The 16,078-nt window shown below is 43.8% G+C and overlaps 1 protein-coding gene across 7 annotated transcripts in view; it reads left to right on the top strand.

Annotated features, from left to right (window-relative positions):
* The window catches only part of LOC149325877 (uncharacterized), a 77,164-nt gene that overhangs the window by 16,132 nt on the left and 44,954 nt on the right, over window positions 1–16,078 (top strand). For 4 of the 7 annotated variants that reach the window (XM_089562827.1, XM_089562822.1, XM_089562828.1 and 1 more), the window contains 2 exons: window positions 12,143–12,267; window positions 14,720–14,865. The exons of 1 other annotated variant lie outside the window; for it this stretch is intronic. The gene's annotated coding sequence lies outside the window, so the exon portion shown is untranslated. Of the gene's footprint in view, window positions 1–12,142; window positions 12,268–14,719; window positions 14,866–15,026; window positions 15,139–16,078 lie in introns of all 7 variants that reach the window. 2 more of the 7 variants (XM_089562821.1, XM_089562823.1) reach the window with 2 other exon arrangements.

Below are 16,078 nucleotides of genomic sequence, written 5' to 3'. Positions count from 1 at the left end.
GTCTTCGGCCACTTAGGTGACTACATTTGCATGGGGGCTTATGGCGCTCTCTCCTTCGGCAGTTCTTGAGCCCCCTTGCAACCACGATGGGCCTTGTGGGTGAGCATCGGCCAAGACCGCGGGAGGCACTTCGGTGTCACCGTGTACCAACGGGGGATTGGGCACAAGAGCAATCCCGGCCAGATGTTCCGCCATCGTTGAACCTCAACCCTCGGAAAGTGGACCAACCTCAGTATGAGAAATCCCGCTCTTGACATCGACGGCGAACTTTTACCACAGCGTTGACCTTGTGGTAGAGCATCGGCGTTGCATTGGGGAAAATCTGGGTTTGGTCCCCAGCGCCGCCGGTTACTCACCGGTTTTCTAACGGCTACAAAATTTCGCCCTGTTTGCGGTTGGGCATTTCTGGGATGAAATATTTCGGAAAATGGTCTCGGACCTTACCGCTGTTTTGGCGGGCCAGTGACTCGTTTCGTCGTCAAGGAAACCAAACTCCGCCTCGTGCGGTAAAATCCCGCTTGAGGTCCTTTTTTTCTCTTCCCGCGATTCCGTACTCTCAAACCTCGCTTCGAAGATAGACTCATTCTCATCTGGTGAACTCTCGTAGAGCGAACTTGTTTAAACTCGCCGAATTCTCGAAACCCCGTTGAACCTCTCAACTGGCTCACGAACCGCTAGTTGCAACATGATGGTGTTAGAAACTGGTTTTGTCTCCTCAAGGACGCAGCCGGGTTTGCGGAGCCTCTTTCTCAGTGAAAGGCCGGCGGACACTTGCACCCATTCTTACCGGTCAGTAGTAGCCGGTGGTGGATTTCGAACTGACCACCTCCCGCAGCCGAGGCGGACGCCGTAGACTCTAGGGCATGACTGCGTCTCTGACCATATTCACACAATCAGTAAGATGGCAGAAAAATTGCGCAGAGCATTACTAACCACAACGTCTATCCTTCATACATTACTTATTTAATTATTTATTTACGCAGTACTGCTAGCCTCTAGGTGAAGCTGTAAGCAGGAGCGGAAGATAAGGAAAAAAACAAGTGACATGAGCAAAACAAATCAAGGCACAACAAGCTGCTTTCACAACCAATGAGATGCACTCACAATCAAAAATAGACGTTGCAAAGTTGCGTCCAAAAACACAAAGAAATCGCAAGAACACTCCGTAATCATAAGTTACAACTTGAGAGCAGTCATAAATGCTTCAGTAGAAGGGCATTCTGCAATGCTGGCCGAAAGCCGGTTCCACTCAAGGACCGTTTTCAGAAACAAGAGTTAGCGAAGGTTTGAGTGTGACAGGAATATGCGATATATATGCGAATATGCGAATATGCGACAGGAATATGATGCGATCGGGTGGTTCGTCGGTGTACAGGCTCTATGTACTCGTGCTTTCGGATACCTAGTTTTTCATGAAACAGCAAGTGCATGTATTTTAATCAATCATATTGACGCTGTTTTTGTAAATTGTCTAAACCTGCCTTTCTGTACTAGGGCCCTCGCAGAAGTACGCCAGCTATATGATCAGTATATAAACCTAGGTGGTTTCTTTTGCACAGATTCCGGCTTGTCTATGTTGCCACGAATGTGTGGGTCCCAAACAATTGATCCATATTCTATTACTGGTCTAAATGAAATTTTGTACGCTATTAGTTTAACTTCGTTTGTACATTGTCGCAAAGTTCTTCTTAAATAACCGAATTTCCGCATGACCCTCTTAACAATAACAGATATATGTTCATTCCACCATAGATCCGATGTTATGGTAATGCCTAGGTATTTATAGTTGTTTACCACTACGAGAGTGCTGTTGCCTATGGACTATGAGATATTTAGTGGTTGCCTCTTGCGTGTTACGGTCATCGCAACAGATTTTTTTGTGTTTATTGACATCTGCCAATCTGAGCACTAGGTTGCATTCCTTGCAAAGGCACTATTAAGTAGAGCCTGATCGCTGGAATTGTGAATTTCATGTTAGATCATGCAATCATCCGCGTATAGCTTTATTTTAAAGGGTAGGTTATGAACTATGTCGTTAATAAATATTAAAAAGGGTAAGGGCCCAAGAACAGATCCCTGCGGTATACCCGAATTGACAGATCCATCGTGGGAGGGAACAGCGCGAAACAAAACGACGGACAAAGGAAGAGGACACAAAGACGAGCGCTGACTCGAAACTGAATTTTTTATTGAAAAACGAAAACATATATACATCAAACTCACGTGAACAAACAGAGCAACTACCATTGGTCTAGTGGAATCAAGACCATCAAACGCACAATACGCCACGTGGTGAACTCTGAACAAAAGCACCCCTGAATCCCGAAATGAAGCAAGTCATGAATTATCTAAAAACGATACTTCTTTGTTAACTAATGCTAAAGAAGGCTGGCTGATACATTGTGATTCCTTCTTTCGTAAGAAATAAGCTTCCATAATCTCCCTTGTCAATTTATCCCGGTGTCTAAACAAAATTTTAGTTTTTGTGACCACAGGGCGGCACTTTTTCTGTTTTTTATCATTTTCCTTCCCACACTCGCGGCAATGATCTTTCAGATGAGAGTATCTGGTGTCTGATAGTGAATTAAGATGTTCCCTCAGGCGAACATTAATACATCGGCCTGTCTGACCAATGTATACTTTTTTGCACGATAGTGGAAGCTCGTAGACTACAGAGCATGCGCACTCCACCAACGGTGACCTGTGAGCAACACGACATTTAAATGGACTAACTCCTAATACACTTTCACTACGGTTTCTGATGGCCCGGCAAAGCCCGCTCAACTTGCAAGGTGCCGAAAAAACAACTTCGACTTCAAACCTACCAGCTACATTTTTTAGATTATGGGCTACTTTGTGAATGTAGGGGATGACTGCCCTTTTCATACATGCCTTGTCCCTCTTTGACTTGACGAAATCCGTCCTCACCAGCCGCGCCAACTTTTCGCACGTTGCCGAAATAACCGAATCAGGGTACCCTGCGGTTTTCAGCCTGCTGACCTGTAACAATACACTCTCTTCGGTCAGCAGGCTGAAAACCACAGGCCACATAGGTAAGCTTCGATCAATGCAAGAAGAGGATAGTTTTTCAACAGTGTTTCTAGTCTTGAAAGAAGTTTAGGGTGTGAGACGCGATCAAAGGCCTTATTCCAAAGCGTGACCAACTTGGCTTCATCGATGACATCGACGCCCACATTAGCAGTCTAACTGAAACTTGGTTGACTGCAGAAATACTCGATAATGAATTGCTTCCCACTAATCTGAAATTCACCATCTATCACCGAGATCGCAGCGGCTATAGAGGGGGCGGCGTTCTAATAGCTGTAAGAAAGACATTGTCATCATCCTTAGTGTGCCACGACGACGTGCTCGAACTATCATGGATCTGCGTTCATGCCTCAAATGGGGAATGCTGTATTTGGTATTTGTTATAGACCACCCGATTATGGTCCCTCCTTCACCAACTTACTCTGTTATAGTCTAACATATATTAGGGGCAACTTCCCCAACACAACTATTTTTCTATTTGGCGATTTCAACTTCCCCAATATTAACTGGCCTCTTCTTAGCACACCTGGTAATTCACAATCCAGTGAGCCCAAACAATTTCTTGATCTAACTTTTTATTTCAATATGCATCAAGCCGACGAGAGCGAATAACACTCTTGATCTCTTGCTCACGAGCAGTCCTGATGACATTAAAAGCGTAACGATTCGCCCCGGAATCAGTGACTACGCTCTTCTTCACATTTCGATATCACTACTGCTAAAAGTTAGGTCAGCAACTCACAAGATAATCTTCAACTACAAAAGAGGCAACTTTGATGCAAGCAACGTTGAACTTCTACGGGAGCAAGAGTGCTTTCGCGAGTCGTATGCGTCAAGAACGATTAACCATAACTGAGAACTATATAAACAACAATGATAAACCTAAGAAACAAATACATACAAAAATAAATATCACATCCGATCACAGCAATGAGTGGTTTACAGCGACGTTGAAACGCCTCCTGAACAGAAAGAAACGCCTCTATCGGTCAGCAAAGTCGTCTAACTGCCCTGCAAGTGGAACGAATACTATCAGTGAGCAAAACCTATATTGAAAGCCTGTGTGTGGAAAGCACAAATTCTTTTCACTTGACCTACTCAGAATCCTACAGTCAAACCCCAACAAATTTTGGCGTATTCTCTCTCCTAGGTCTCGGCCGAACCAAATAGAGCTCATGGAAACTGATGGTGACCCAGTGGACCTAGATCAGTGCGCCACAGTTCTAAACCAATATTTCAAATCGGTTTTTAATTCCACACACAACTCTACCACCCCACTTCCACCAGAACGTTCACCGGTTGCGATGCGTGAGATATTGATTAATGCCGATGGTATCACCAACCTCACTGATTCTCTTAAATTGTCTTCGTCCGCTGGCTGTGACCACATCAACAGTAAGTTATTAAAACACCCATAATCAACCTCGTCCCAGATATTAGAATTAATCTTCACCCAGTCTTTGCAATCGTGGAAGTACCTGATTGGAAAGTTGCCCAAGTCTTTCCAGTCTTTAAAGCAGGTGTCCGCAAATCAGCCTGTAACTACCGTCCTATATCATTAACCAGTATCCCGTCCAAACTTCACGAGCACATTTTATCCACGAACCTAATAGCACATCTAGAATCTAACGACTTCTTTTATCCTCACCAACATGGTTCTAGGAAACACCTTTCATGCGAAACACAGCTTGCCGAGTTCATACATGACTTACTCGAATCCATGGACAAGTAACCTTCAAGTAAATGTTATATTCCTCGATTACTCGAAATCATTTGATTGCGTCCCCCATAACCATTTACTTCAAAAGCTTTCATTGCTAGGAATTCCCGCCAAACTAATCCGCTGGATTGAAAATTATCTTTCAGGACGCAAGCAGTTCACTTCCGCAAACGACAGCCGCTCACCCTTCACCAGCGTAACATCAGGTGTCCTTCAAGGTGCCGGAATGTCACCGCTTCTATTCCTCATTTACATTAATGATGTCCCTTGTAACATAAACTCTAATTTACGGCTTTTTGCAGATGATTGCGTCATATACAGAGTATAGAGGCGACCAACGATTCATCTTTACTTCAAACCGATCTTTACACACTCGCCTCATGGTGTAATAAGTCCCTCCTTTCCTTAAACATTAAAAAGTGCAAATCTATGTCTTTGACCAGAAAATGCACTGTGAATCCGCCTCACTACAGCATTGGCTCACTTTTTGACGACCTCATATTATCTTACAAATATCTCGGCCTCCACCTAACACCATCACTGTCATGGGTAACCCATATTCAAAACATTTGCGCAGAAGCCTCACTCACACTCGGTTACTTACGACGTAACTTGAAGGCCGCATCCCATGAAATAAAGAAACTAGCATACATGACATTCATTCGCCCGAAATTAGAATATGCGGCATCCATATGGCATCCATCTCAAGCTTATCTCGCCGCCGACCTCGAAGCCGTACAGAAGCACGCCATCCGATTCATAACATCTTCCTATTCAAGGAAAACCAGCATCACAGCACTGAAACAGTCCGTCTCCATTCCATCGCTCATGTCACGCCGCATCATATCTCGCCTCTGTCTTCTGCATCATTTCTATTATCATCCGCGCTCACGCCACGCAAAACTAGAACCCCCCCTAATCATGCTCTAATCGCAAATCCCTTCGTGAAAAACTCAAGGACCATTTTTCGTGAGAGCAATCTTTTGAATTGTATGTTCTATTTTGTATTTGTCCTTGCTTTTTTATATCATTCCTTAGCCTGTGTTTATCCATGTGTTCAGTTTTTTTACTTATTACATATTTTGTAACCTTTCGGCTCCACTTACCTGCTGTACATTCTTATTCCTATTTACTGCTATTTTTTTCTTTCTCTGTAGTGTTTTTGTCTTCGTTGGTACAAATCTTGAGTTTGCTCCCCCCTTATGTAATGCCCTCGGGCCTTTAAAGGGAAAATAAATGACATGAAATATAATGTCGATTTGGCTTTGAATGTCAACGGCTGTTGCGAAATCGTGAGTTAGCTCCAGGAGTGCTGTTACTGTGGAGAGTCATTTTCGGAGCCTATGTTGCCCGTAAGCCGCCGCAGTGACTCAGTGGTTATGGTGCTCGGCTGCTGACCCGAAAGACGCGGGTTCGATCCCGGCCGCGGCAGTTGAATTTCTTTGAAGGAGAAATTGTAGAGGCCCGTGTACTGTGCGATGTCAGTGCACGTTAAAGAACCCCAGGTGGTCGGCATTTCCGGAGCCCTCCACTACGGCGTCTCTCATAGCCTTAGTCGCTTTGGGACGTTAAGCCCCATAAATCCATGAATACAATCCATGTTGCCGGTTGTCGATTAGATTATTTTGTTCAACAAACGTCGAGATGTGATTAAAAATAATATGCTCAAGGACCTTGGAACATGCACGCAATAATGATATCGTCCTATATGACGAAAGTAATGGTGGAGTATCTGCTTTGGTTATGGCACGATTTTACTGCATTTCAAATCAAAAGGAAGTTCTGCTTTAGTCAAAGAAAGATTGAACATAATACATAAATATTTACTGCACCACTCGGCATACCTAACAAGGAAGGGATTGGGTATACCATCAGCACCTGGTGACTTTTTGCTGGCGATATTCAGCAGTAACGACAGAAGGCCCTGTTCAGAAACAATAACGTTAGTAATTGGCAGACAATGTAAAACTAGGTCGGGATGTGGTTTCTTACAATCATTGTTTGTGAATACTGAACAGAAAAATTGATTAAAAGCTGATGCCACTTGCGGTTAGGACGTTATTGTTTCGCCATTCATACATAATTTGCATGTTATTTTCTTTTTAGGAGACAAATGCCGATAGAACTTTTCTGGCGCGGTGAGCAGAAAGCTCTTCATGGTAACGTTGAAATACTAGTCCTTGTTCCTTTTCATGCATTCCTTTACCTGCGTACGCTCCACACAGATCTTATTTTTGTTGGCCGCTGAAGGAGAAAGCCGGGTTTGGTTTCTTAACTTTTTTGTTTGTCACTCTAGGTGAATAACTTTTTTAGTCATCCAATGACTAGTAATTTGTACTCGTTTCGTCACAGCCGGCACAAAATCATTCACGCACTTCATCACAAGAGTCTTGAAAAAAACACCACAGTGCATCAACAGAGCATCGGTAGATTCACTTAATGCAACACAATCTGAGAACGAACTGTCCAACAAATCTAAGATAGCAACGTCATTGGCACGTGCGAATTGCGGAACTACGCGTATGTCTTCATTTTTCTTAGTAGCAGGAGAGCATGCGAAATTCAGCGATACCATCTTATGGTCAGATATACCATCATAGACATGCGTAACCGGATTTCGACAAAGTAGGCTGCTGCTCACAAGGAAAAGACCTAAAATTCATTTAGCGCCTTTTTGTACGTGAATGGGTTCCTTTACGAACTGAGTAAAGTTGTGAAAAAAATATTAAATTTAGAAATGGCTTAGCAATGGCAGATAGTGGTTCAGGGAGTTCACTGTCCTACTTGATGGAAGGCTTAAAATCTTCAGAAAGTACTGTGTTGCAAGTAGCAATGTTACTAGAGCATAAGATTTCATTCTGTACTTCAAAAAATAAGGTGGTGTTATTTGGCGGCTGGTAGAATCTACCTACAATCAAGGTAAATTAAGCTGAAGAAACCTTTAGAAATATGCATTTAATATCGGGTGTGTCGGGAAGACTGGTTACATGCAACGACTCTCGGAAAATAATTGCTACGCCCCCCCCCCCCCCCCCCCCCCCCGAGAATTCCTATCTTTGCGAAGCATTCGGTAGCCCACGGGTGCTATTTCAGCGCTCTCGATACCCGTGTGCAGCCAGGTTTCTGTTAGGCATACGATGTGTGAGAAAGCATTTGACTCTGTCGGAACCTCAGCAGCCATGCAAGCACTGCGGAATCAGGGTGTAGAGACGCCATATGTAAAAATACTGGAACATATCTGTAACATTTGCTCAGCTTGCATAGTACTTCATAAAGTAGTGATAAAAATTCCAATAAGGAAGGGGTTCAGGCTGGGAGACACTATCTCCGAAATGCTATTCGCCGCCAGCTTAAAGACAGTATTCAAAGGCCCGGATTGGGGACAGCTGTGTGCAAGAGTTAATGGAGAACACCTTAGTAATCTGCGATTCGCTGCTGACATATCCGCAATAATTCATTCAGCAGATAAATTGCCAAGCATGATCAAAGAGTTACCTGGAGCTAAATGGTGGGTACCAAGAAATGGTATAAAAATGGTATAAAGAAAGCCAAAAAATTTTAACTGTCACGGAAAAAAACAGCAGTCTACAGTTGGTAGCGAGCTGCTGGACGTGGCAAGGGAGTACGTCTGCTTATAGCAGGTACTGATCACAGATCCTAATCATGAAAGCGAATTAACTAGAAGAATAAGAATGGGGTGGAGCCTATTTGGCAGGTTCTCTACAACAATAAATGACAGTTTTCTAATATCGCTCAATAGAAAAGTACATTTATCCACTTTATTAAGCAACAGGCAAGGGACACGTGGCTGCAGAAAAAGAACGCCCTCAAGGGCAGCTAACCGAAAGGTGTCATTCAGGAGAATCTGACTGCTTACCACAGAGAGGTTTTTCGAGCTGCCAAAGATAACGCAAAAGAAAAATGCTTTGCTTGTGTCTGGTGTGCGAGTGGAAACGTTTTCGCTCGTAAGACCAGTGGTGCAGTTGTCATTGTTATTAAGTGTAAAGAGGAACCAGATAACCGGTTACTGACGCTTGGTCGTACTTCTTTTGCGTTTGAAGAAAGCGTGATAGGTGAGGCTATTATTTGCCTAGTGATGGCAACCAAGCTGTGTCTTAGTTTTCGATGGCCCCTCACAAATGTATTCACTCGAAAGCTACATCTGTGAAAAAAAGAATTCTTAAAATTTTGAACGGCAAAAAGCAACAAACAAAGGAATACAGGGAAACAGAAAGAGCGCCTACTACCCACTGAGTTAATTGCGGAAAACATGACCCTATACGCCAGTACATTATCATCACCAGTGCGTTATCACAGCCACGACAAGCTAAGAAGAAAAACATGTGTACAGAAAAATATATTTATCCATAAAAACCAATGAATTGCTGCTCACAGAACAAGGCATAAAAAATTTCACGAGCATGATAACAAGATGGTATGACATGATCTGCACATGAACATCTAAAAAACTAAAAAATGAAGTTTACGGACAGTGAGTTTAACCGACGAAGTGCTTATGCACGTGGGACCACCTTTCTCTATGTAAAACGCTTCGATAACTTCCCTTTCAACTCGCTCTCTGCATTTGCCGATAAACTTTGCCTCTTTCAGCACCGGTCCGCAATCTTTACAATCTCAACAGTGATCAGGGAGGTTCCCCTCTTCTTTTGTTTTTTATTATCTGTATGTGCTCACTCAGTCTTCCATTGAAACAACGGCCGGTCTGTCCTATGTCGGCACACCCAAACTTGACCGGTGTCTCGTAGATAACTTCACACCTGCATTCCGTATAAGGCTGCATGTACTTGATAGCGCACCTTCGGGGTCGTTTGTTCATCATGAGGCAAATCTTTCCAAGCATGCATAATGCTGAAAATACCACATTCACCGCATAACGCCCCTCTGTTTTTTTGACGTTGTGCGCTATTCTGTGCATGTACGGAATTACCGCCACAGGCCCCTTATCTCGCTCCTTGCTTGGTAGATCACCGCTCAAAGTGCGTTTAAACTTCTGCAGCAAAGCTCGCAGAGTGGTTATCACTAGGTAGGGATAGCCCTCGTTGTTCAATCTCTGAAGCTGCTTGTCAATGCCAGCCTGCTCACAATGATCGCATGATTTTGAGAGTGGCGTGTATGCGCATCATGGCAATACTCCGTTTCACCAGTTTAGAATGGGTACGGCTGAAAGGCATGAGGCTCTTGATGGACCGGAGGTTATACACCCAACACACGTGATCAACGCCAGTGAAATCAAACTGAGCGCCTAGAAACTGGATCTTGCCCCCTTGCGGCACTGCCCAAGCGTGAGTGAGGCCATGGGAATTGTCTCTAAAAACGTTACGAACATCAGCAGCAGCTTTATCAAAGCTAAAACAAGTAGGCGGTTCAAAAAGAATGAAATAATATTCACCAAACTGGAAAACGTGTTTAAAAGGTGTTGGTTTAACTGCGCACAACTGCGCTGGTCAATAAAAGTTAAAAAGGTGTCAGTTAAAACGGAGCAATATATGAGCCAATTCAAAAAGAGCAAATAAATAAAACGGTCACTTCTGATTCCAATACCGCCCTGGAACCTTAATTCACCAAAATCATTTATGCTCTCACGAATGGTTGTAAGGAGGCCATCATGAGGAACAGAGTAAAAGAAGTTTTCAACATCTATAGAGAACGCACATGATACTTTGTCCAATCCGGATCTAAATTCAGTTCAATCCAATCAGAGTTCATTTTAAATAAAGGTCATCCACAGAAAGATGCCTCAAAGAATGGTGTAGAATTTTAGAGACATGGCATTGCCGTGTCTTCTTCCTAATACAATAACCCGCAAGGGACACTCAGGTTCATGGGTTTTGCAAGTGAAGAAACGTTTAAAACTTCTTTTGCCGAGTTTACGAGCTCCGCGCAGATTCTAAATTCAGATCCTCTAGTAATTTTAAAGGAACCTGTTTGTGCTTGTTAATGCGAAAGTTTATAGGTTTAGAGTTCTTCTGAATGCCTTGCTATGATTTCGTTCACATGAGGCAGTTGGAAATAACTACAAAGCTTCCTTCTTTATCAGCTTCAATTACAGAAAGATCGGCTTCTCTTAGAATTTTTACGATGCGATTCAACGGCTGATTATTACAAGGACTTTCACTCACGGAGCGGATAACGGCGTCCATTCCGTCACCTAATGCTCTCTCTCAATGCTGTACACTGGCTCGGGTGGCCACAATCGGTGCCATCGCAAGGAGTTAAGGTCTGGAAGCTGCTGGCTGAAAGCTGTACTTTAGGCGTGCCAGCAAATTATTGAGTGTATTGGAGGGTAGTTCACCGTTGCCCACTTTTGTGACCAGACACGGAGCAGTATTTTTCTTTGATCTCTGAGGAAGCTGATGTCTTGGCTGTTGCCAGATGAACTGCATTATGATGGCCGCTTCGTTTTTGAAAGCCTGTATCTTTTACCCAGTGCTTTGAGGGTTCCGGGCGTCATGCACTAGGACAAGCATCATCCAGTCTTGTAAAAGGCGAGCTTGTCTACACTTTCCTGACTTGAAGATCTTGTAGATCCTTCGGGCTGACCCCATGAAGGTTGCACATGGCCCAAAATGTCTTGAAGCTCATGTAAAAAGATCTGATGATTTACGCAGTAGGTGCAGATCCTGTCATGACAAGTGGAAACTTCTCAATGCTGATGTGCCAATGTTTTTGCTCAACATCAACTGCTGCGTTCCACTGTTTTAGGGCGCGTAGGTAATTCCTGATACCATCCTGGACAGATTCAATTCTCTCGACTGTCTTGAGTACAGTTGCCTGGACGCTTTCTTGATCGGTACCAGGCGGACCGGGATTTCACTCTACGTCTCCAGAAAGTACTTAGAGAATGCAGCTAATACAGAGTGCCATCCTAGTCCTACAACCCGTGAGAACATGATAAAAATCTCTGGGGCATGACACCACGAACCAAAAACGATTCGAGGATTTGGCGGATAAAGAGTCATCATTGTAACTGACCTGGAAGGACACGAGCGGTGAGTGCTTCCTGGTGAACGCGGTGTCGTGCTCCAAGAAAACGATGTCCGGCTGCAGATTACATCCCGCGCTTCCAACGCTGATAGCGGGGTGCGCGGATGTACAGCCTGCGGAATCTTTAGCTGGCGTGCGCGGCGGCCGCTTTTTCTGCGCTCCTGCGTTTTGCGACGAAGCAAACTCTGCCGAAAGCTTAAGCACGGGCTTAGTGAGCCTGTGCTTAGAATTGACATTTTCGCAAGTTTGTTCCGTCATAAGCTGCAGGAGCACAGAAAACGCGGCCGTCGCGCACGCGTTCTTAAGATTTGGCCGGCTGCACGTACGTACATGGCCCAGTTGCCAGCCGAACTTCGCAATCTCGTCCAGGAAAGGCGCTTTCGTCGAGCTGTCGGGTCTCGTCGCGTCTGGCAGCGTCCAAAGTTGCAGTGAATCCGCAGTCGGTGTATTCCAAGGGAACTGAAGAACCAGGAAAACCTGGAAGAACGCGAAAGGTGAGTGCTTCATGGTGAATATGGCGTCATGCCCCCCCAAATATAGTTGTAAACGAAATCACGAAACATTTTTTGTGCATCCGCGGACAGAAGGCTGAGCAGTGTTGGGGATCAGAAATCGGTTCAGTACGGCCAGTCAAGCGTATAGGACACAGCCGCGCCAATACTTGCTCGTACCTTCAAACTCTCTTTAGTAACAACTGTCTTTCCAGCAAAAATGCAATTAGCGGAAGTTGTTGTACTATAGAAAAAAGGTGATAGAAATACCTTTGGAAACTGCAGACCAATTTCGATTCTGCCAGTGATCTCAAAAGCCTTTCAAAAAATGCTTCATCAAAGAATGTGAAATTTTCTTCATAAACTTAAGCTACTAACAGCATCTTGAATAAACAGCGCGAACGAAGACCAGCACACAAGATAAGAAAACGGACGACACAGTGCTGAGGGTTTATTGCTGATCATGCAAGTATAAATATATAGATGTCGGCAGAGTCTGCCGACATCTATGTATTTATATTTGTATGATCACCAATAAACCCTCAGTTGTTAGTCAGCACTGTGTCGTCCGTTTTCTTTTCTTGTGTGCTCGTCTTCGTTCGCGCTGTTTATTCAAGATGCTTAACCAACTAGCCCGCCAAAACGTGTTAACGCTACTAACAGCACTTCAGTGTGGTTTCTGCAAAGGCATATCAACTGAGCTTGCTTTACTCCAACAAAAAGAATATATAAATAACACAGCTCAAAAACAAAAGCCATTGTCGTTGGTGTTCTTGTAGATTTTTCGAAGGCTTTTGAACTGGTAGATCACACTCTCGCTAAATAAGTAGCAGTGTTATGGTATCCGAGGAGAAACGCTATCACTAATGAAATCGTATTTGTCGTTCACACAGCATGTGGTATTGATTAATTGCATAGCCACAATTCAATATTTTACGAAGAAAACTTTTCAGTTCCGATGGGTCCAACATCAGAACAGCGAGCCACACAAAGTGATGAACTTGTTTCGATACACAAAAGCTGCAGACGTGGATTTTTACGAGTTGTTTTGTGAAGCAGTAGTGGGTCCATGAGTGCGAAATTCATAAGCGCGCACCCATGCTACGTATTGCTGTGTGAAAAGTAGTCTTTATGGTACGTTTTTAACAGGTGAAGCTCAAGCCTTCGGAGAAGACGCGTCATTAGCTGACGCACTCCACGTTTGGCGCTCTGCGATGTTTTTGAAGCAAATAGCCAACCATACATGGTTTAAGCTGCACACAAGGCTAATGTACAATGCAGCCTCTGGTGGCGCCCGAGGTGGCTTTTGAAAAACAGGTTTGAAAATCTGAGAAGGCCGTTGTCCTTTACCAAAATTGTTATTTTTGAGCTTCTCTCAAGGCAAAGCCTGAAATATTACGCTCGGACGTTTTTCTAACAATTTAGCCTCAAAAACCAAAGACGTGTAACCTGATTTTAAGAAGGACATTTGAAAAGGTGAATTACAAAAATAGTCTTTAGATGAGGCAAAGAAGTTCATAACCTCACAAGCTTGGCATGTAATAAGGGAGTAATTACTCACTGGCATCCACTCGAGCGCAGCCATACGGCTTGGCATGCTTGGCATGCTTAACCCTAGCGTCAGAAGTTGATTCTATATCGAGGTTTAACAAAATGCAGCCCAGTGCAGCATGGTAAAAGCGCATTCCTTACGAGCGTGTTAAGGTCGCCGGGCCACTCTTTATACGCTGCTGTCTTCTAGCATAAATATATTTTCCTTGCGTCGCTAGCGAACTCTTTACAATTTAATACAAAAGCACACTATTTGCACTTTGCGCGCCTTGATGTATCCATACTTGCTCTAATCTCGGTGTGTGGACTGCTTCGTCCTGCTTTCTTAAGGCCTGTTTTCTCAATGGTGCTTCACCAACTCACCCGCTCAACTAACTCGTGTACTTGTGACTGAAATTTTTAACTTTAATATTTTTAACTGAAAGGAAGAAAAAACAACTCTCGCCTATAAAAGTGGATTTGGGCGACAGTTATTTTATTGCCGTCTTTTTCATCCGAAAAGCGTCGTTTATACATAAATAATAGAGGAGCTGCTATTTTCATTTTCTAGCTTCTTAGTTTTCTGCCGTATAGCTGAACCTAATTTTCATTCACAAGCATTTTAGTTCAAGAAAGTTTGGTAAACATGGCCCTCTTTTAGTTTCGGCCTCTGATGTTCGCGCCGTCAAGTGTCTTTCGTTAAGTACTAACTAAATTAACACTCTGCGGTCTCGAACTTGATTTTGAATGAATTCAGTTTGCACTTTTTGTAAAAAAACCTTATAACCGCTGCTTTCGTTCTCTTGACCTACTTGCCTTTGCTCTATTTTCGTCGGCCTTCTGGTGCGGATGAACAAAACATGCTTGTGGAGGATAATGTCGTCAGGCCTTCGCATGTTTGAAAAGCGAGGCCACTTTGTTTCAGCTCTTCATATGGCAACCGCTACCACAAGCGCTGTCGGGCGGCCGAACGCTGCACGCAACGCAGCTGTAGCGGGTTAGCTTCCGGCCAGCTGAAAAGCCTCCTGCTGCATTACCACCCTGACAGCAAGAGCCACACTTCCTTTTCTGGTAAATAATGTTTACTCGTCCTTCTCCTATTGGCATGTACTGAAATGCAATTGGTCGCTTTAGGCTTTACGACCCGAATGCTTTATTTCCAACTCTTCTGCCGCGAAAAAACTAAAATCAGCCACGTGATTTGAGATAGACCTATCGTGTACTTCCTGTAGCCCATCCTCCCGAGCTGCTGGAACTAGGACAGGACACACGGTGTGAATGGTCGTCTAGCATCGTTCGGGCGGTTTAGCAGTGGGGCGCCGCCAACTACACTGTCCATTGCAAGTGAGTGTTTTTCACGCGAGGAAGATATTTCAATTTTTCCAGAAATACTTCGCCTGCTGTCAATCGTTTACATTAGTTCTAGTGTGGTTGGTATTCAACGCCGTAGGAAGAAACAGGTCCCAGGTGAAGCAGCTACACACTACAAATTGGTCTGAATTAGGTCTCAGGCTTTAATGGATACATACGTACACCCACTCTATGACAGTAGCTTTTTCTCCTAGCTTATGCAACTCAGCTGCCAAAATAATAGTCAATGAACTCAAATCAAGATATGTATGTTTTATTTATTCTCCGTTCCTCCGTTTCTCCAACTATTTTGCCGCAAAAAAAAAAGCTCAAAGACAGACATGTACCAGTCCTTTTTGGCAACGTAAGAAGCACACTCAACAAACGTGACACTCTATCATATCTGATTGGCACATGTTCCGCTCAAATCATCGCTTTAAGATAAACCTGGCTTTCCATTAATGTTCTTGACTCAAGAATTTTTGATAATGCATCAGCTTTCACAGTTTACGCTACTATATAGCCTTGCGCCACAGCGGGGGGGGGGGGGGGGGTCCTATTAGGTATATCTGAAGACATTTAATACCTGCGTATTCACATTAACAGCGATTTGGATATGATATGAACTTCAGCCATTTTCAGGTATCAAAAAATAACCCTGTACGTCTGTTACCATGCACTTAACGACCTTCACGACGCAATAAACATAGTTCGTAAAGGTTTTCCTTCGGCACCTTCATTTCTTCTCGGCGATTTCAATTTCCTCAATATGGCATGGAACTCACAGCCACCTCCCCTAACATTTCCTGACTTCCGAGGCCGACGAATTTTAAGAACTTTGTTCTACATTCTCACTCTCTCAATTAGTATTATAGCCCAGTAGAATAACATCTAACAGTTCGAGCACTCGACCTAATTCTCACCAGCCATCCGG

This window comes from Amblyomma mixtum, chromosome 10, assembly GCF_055824585.1.
Source record: "Amblyomma mixtum isolate Tamu chromosome 10, ASM5582458v1, whole genome shotgun sequence".
Classification (NCBI taxonomy): Eukaryota; Metazoa; Arthropoda; class Arachnida; order Ixodida; family Ixodidae; genus Amblyomma; species Amblyomma mixtum.
The sequence above is the reverse complement of the archived record's forward strand: the minus strand, read 5'-3'. Positions and strand labels throughout refer to the sequence as shown.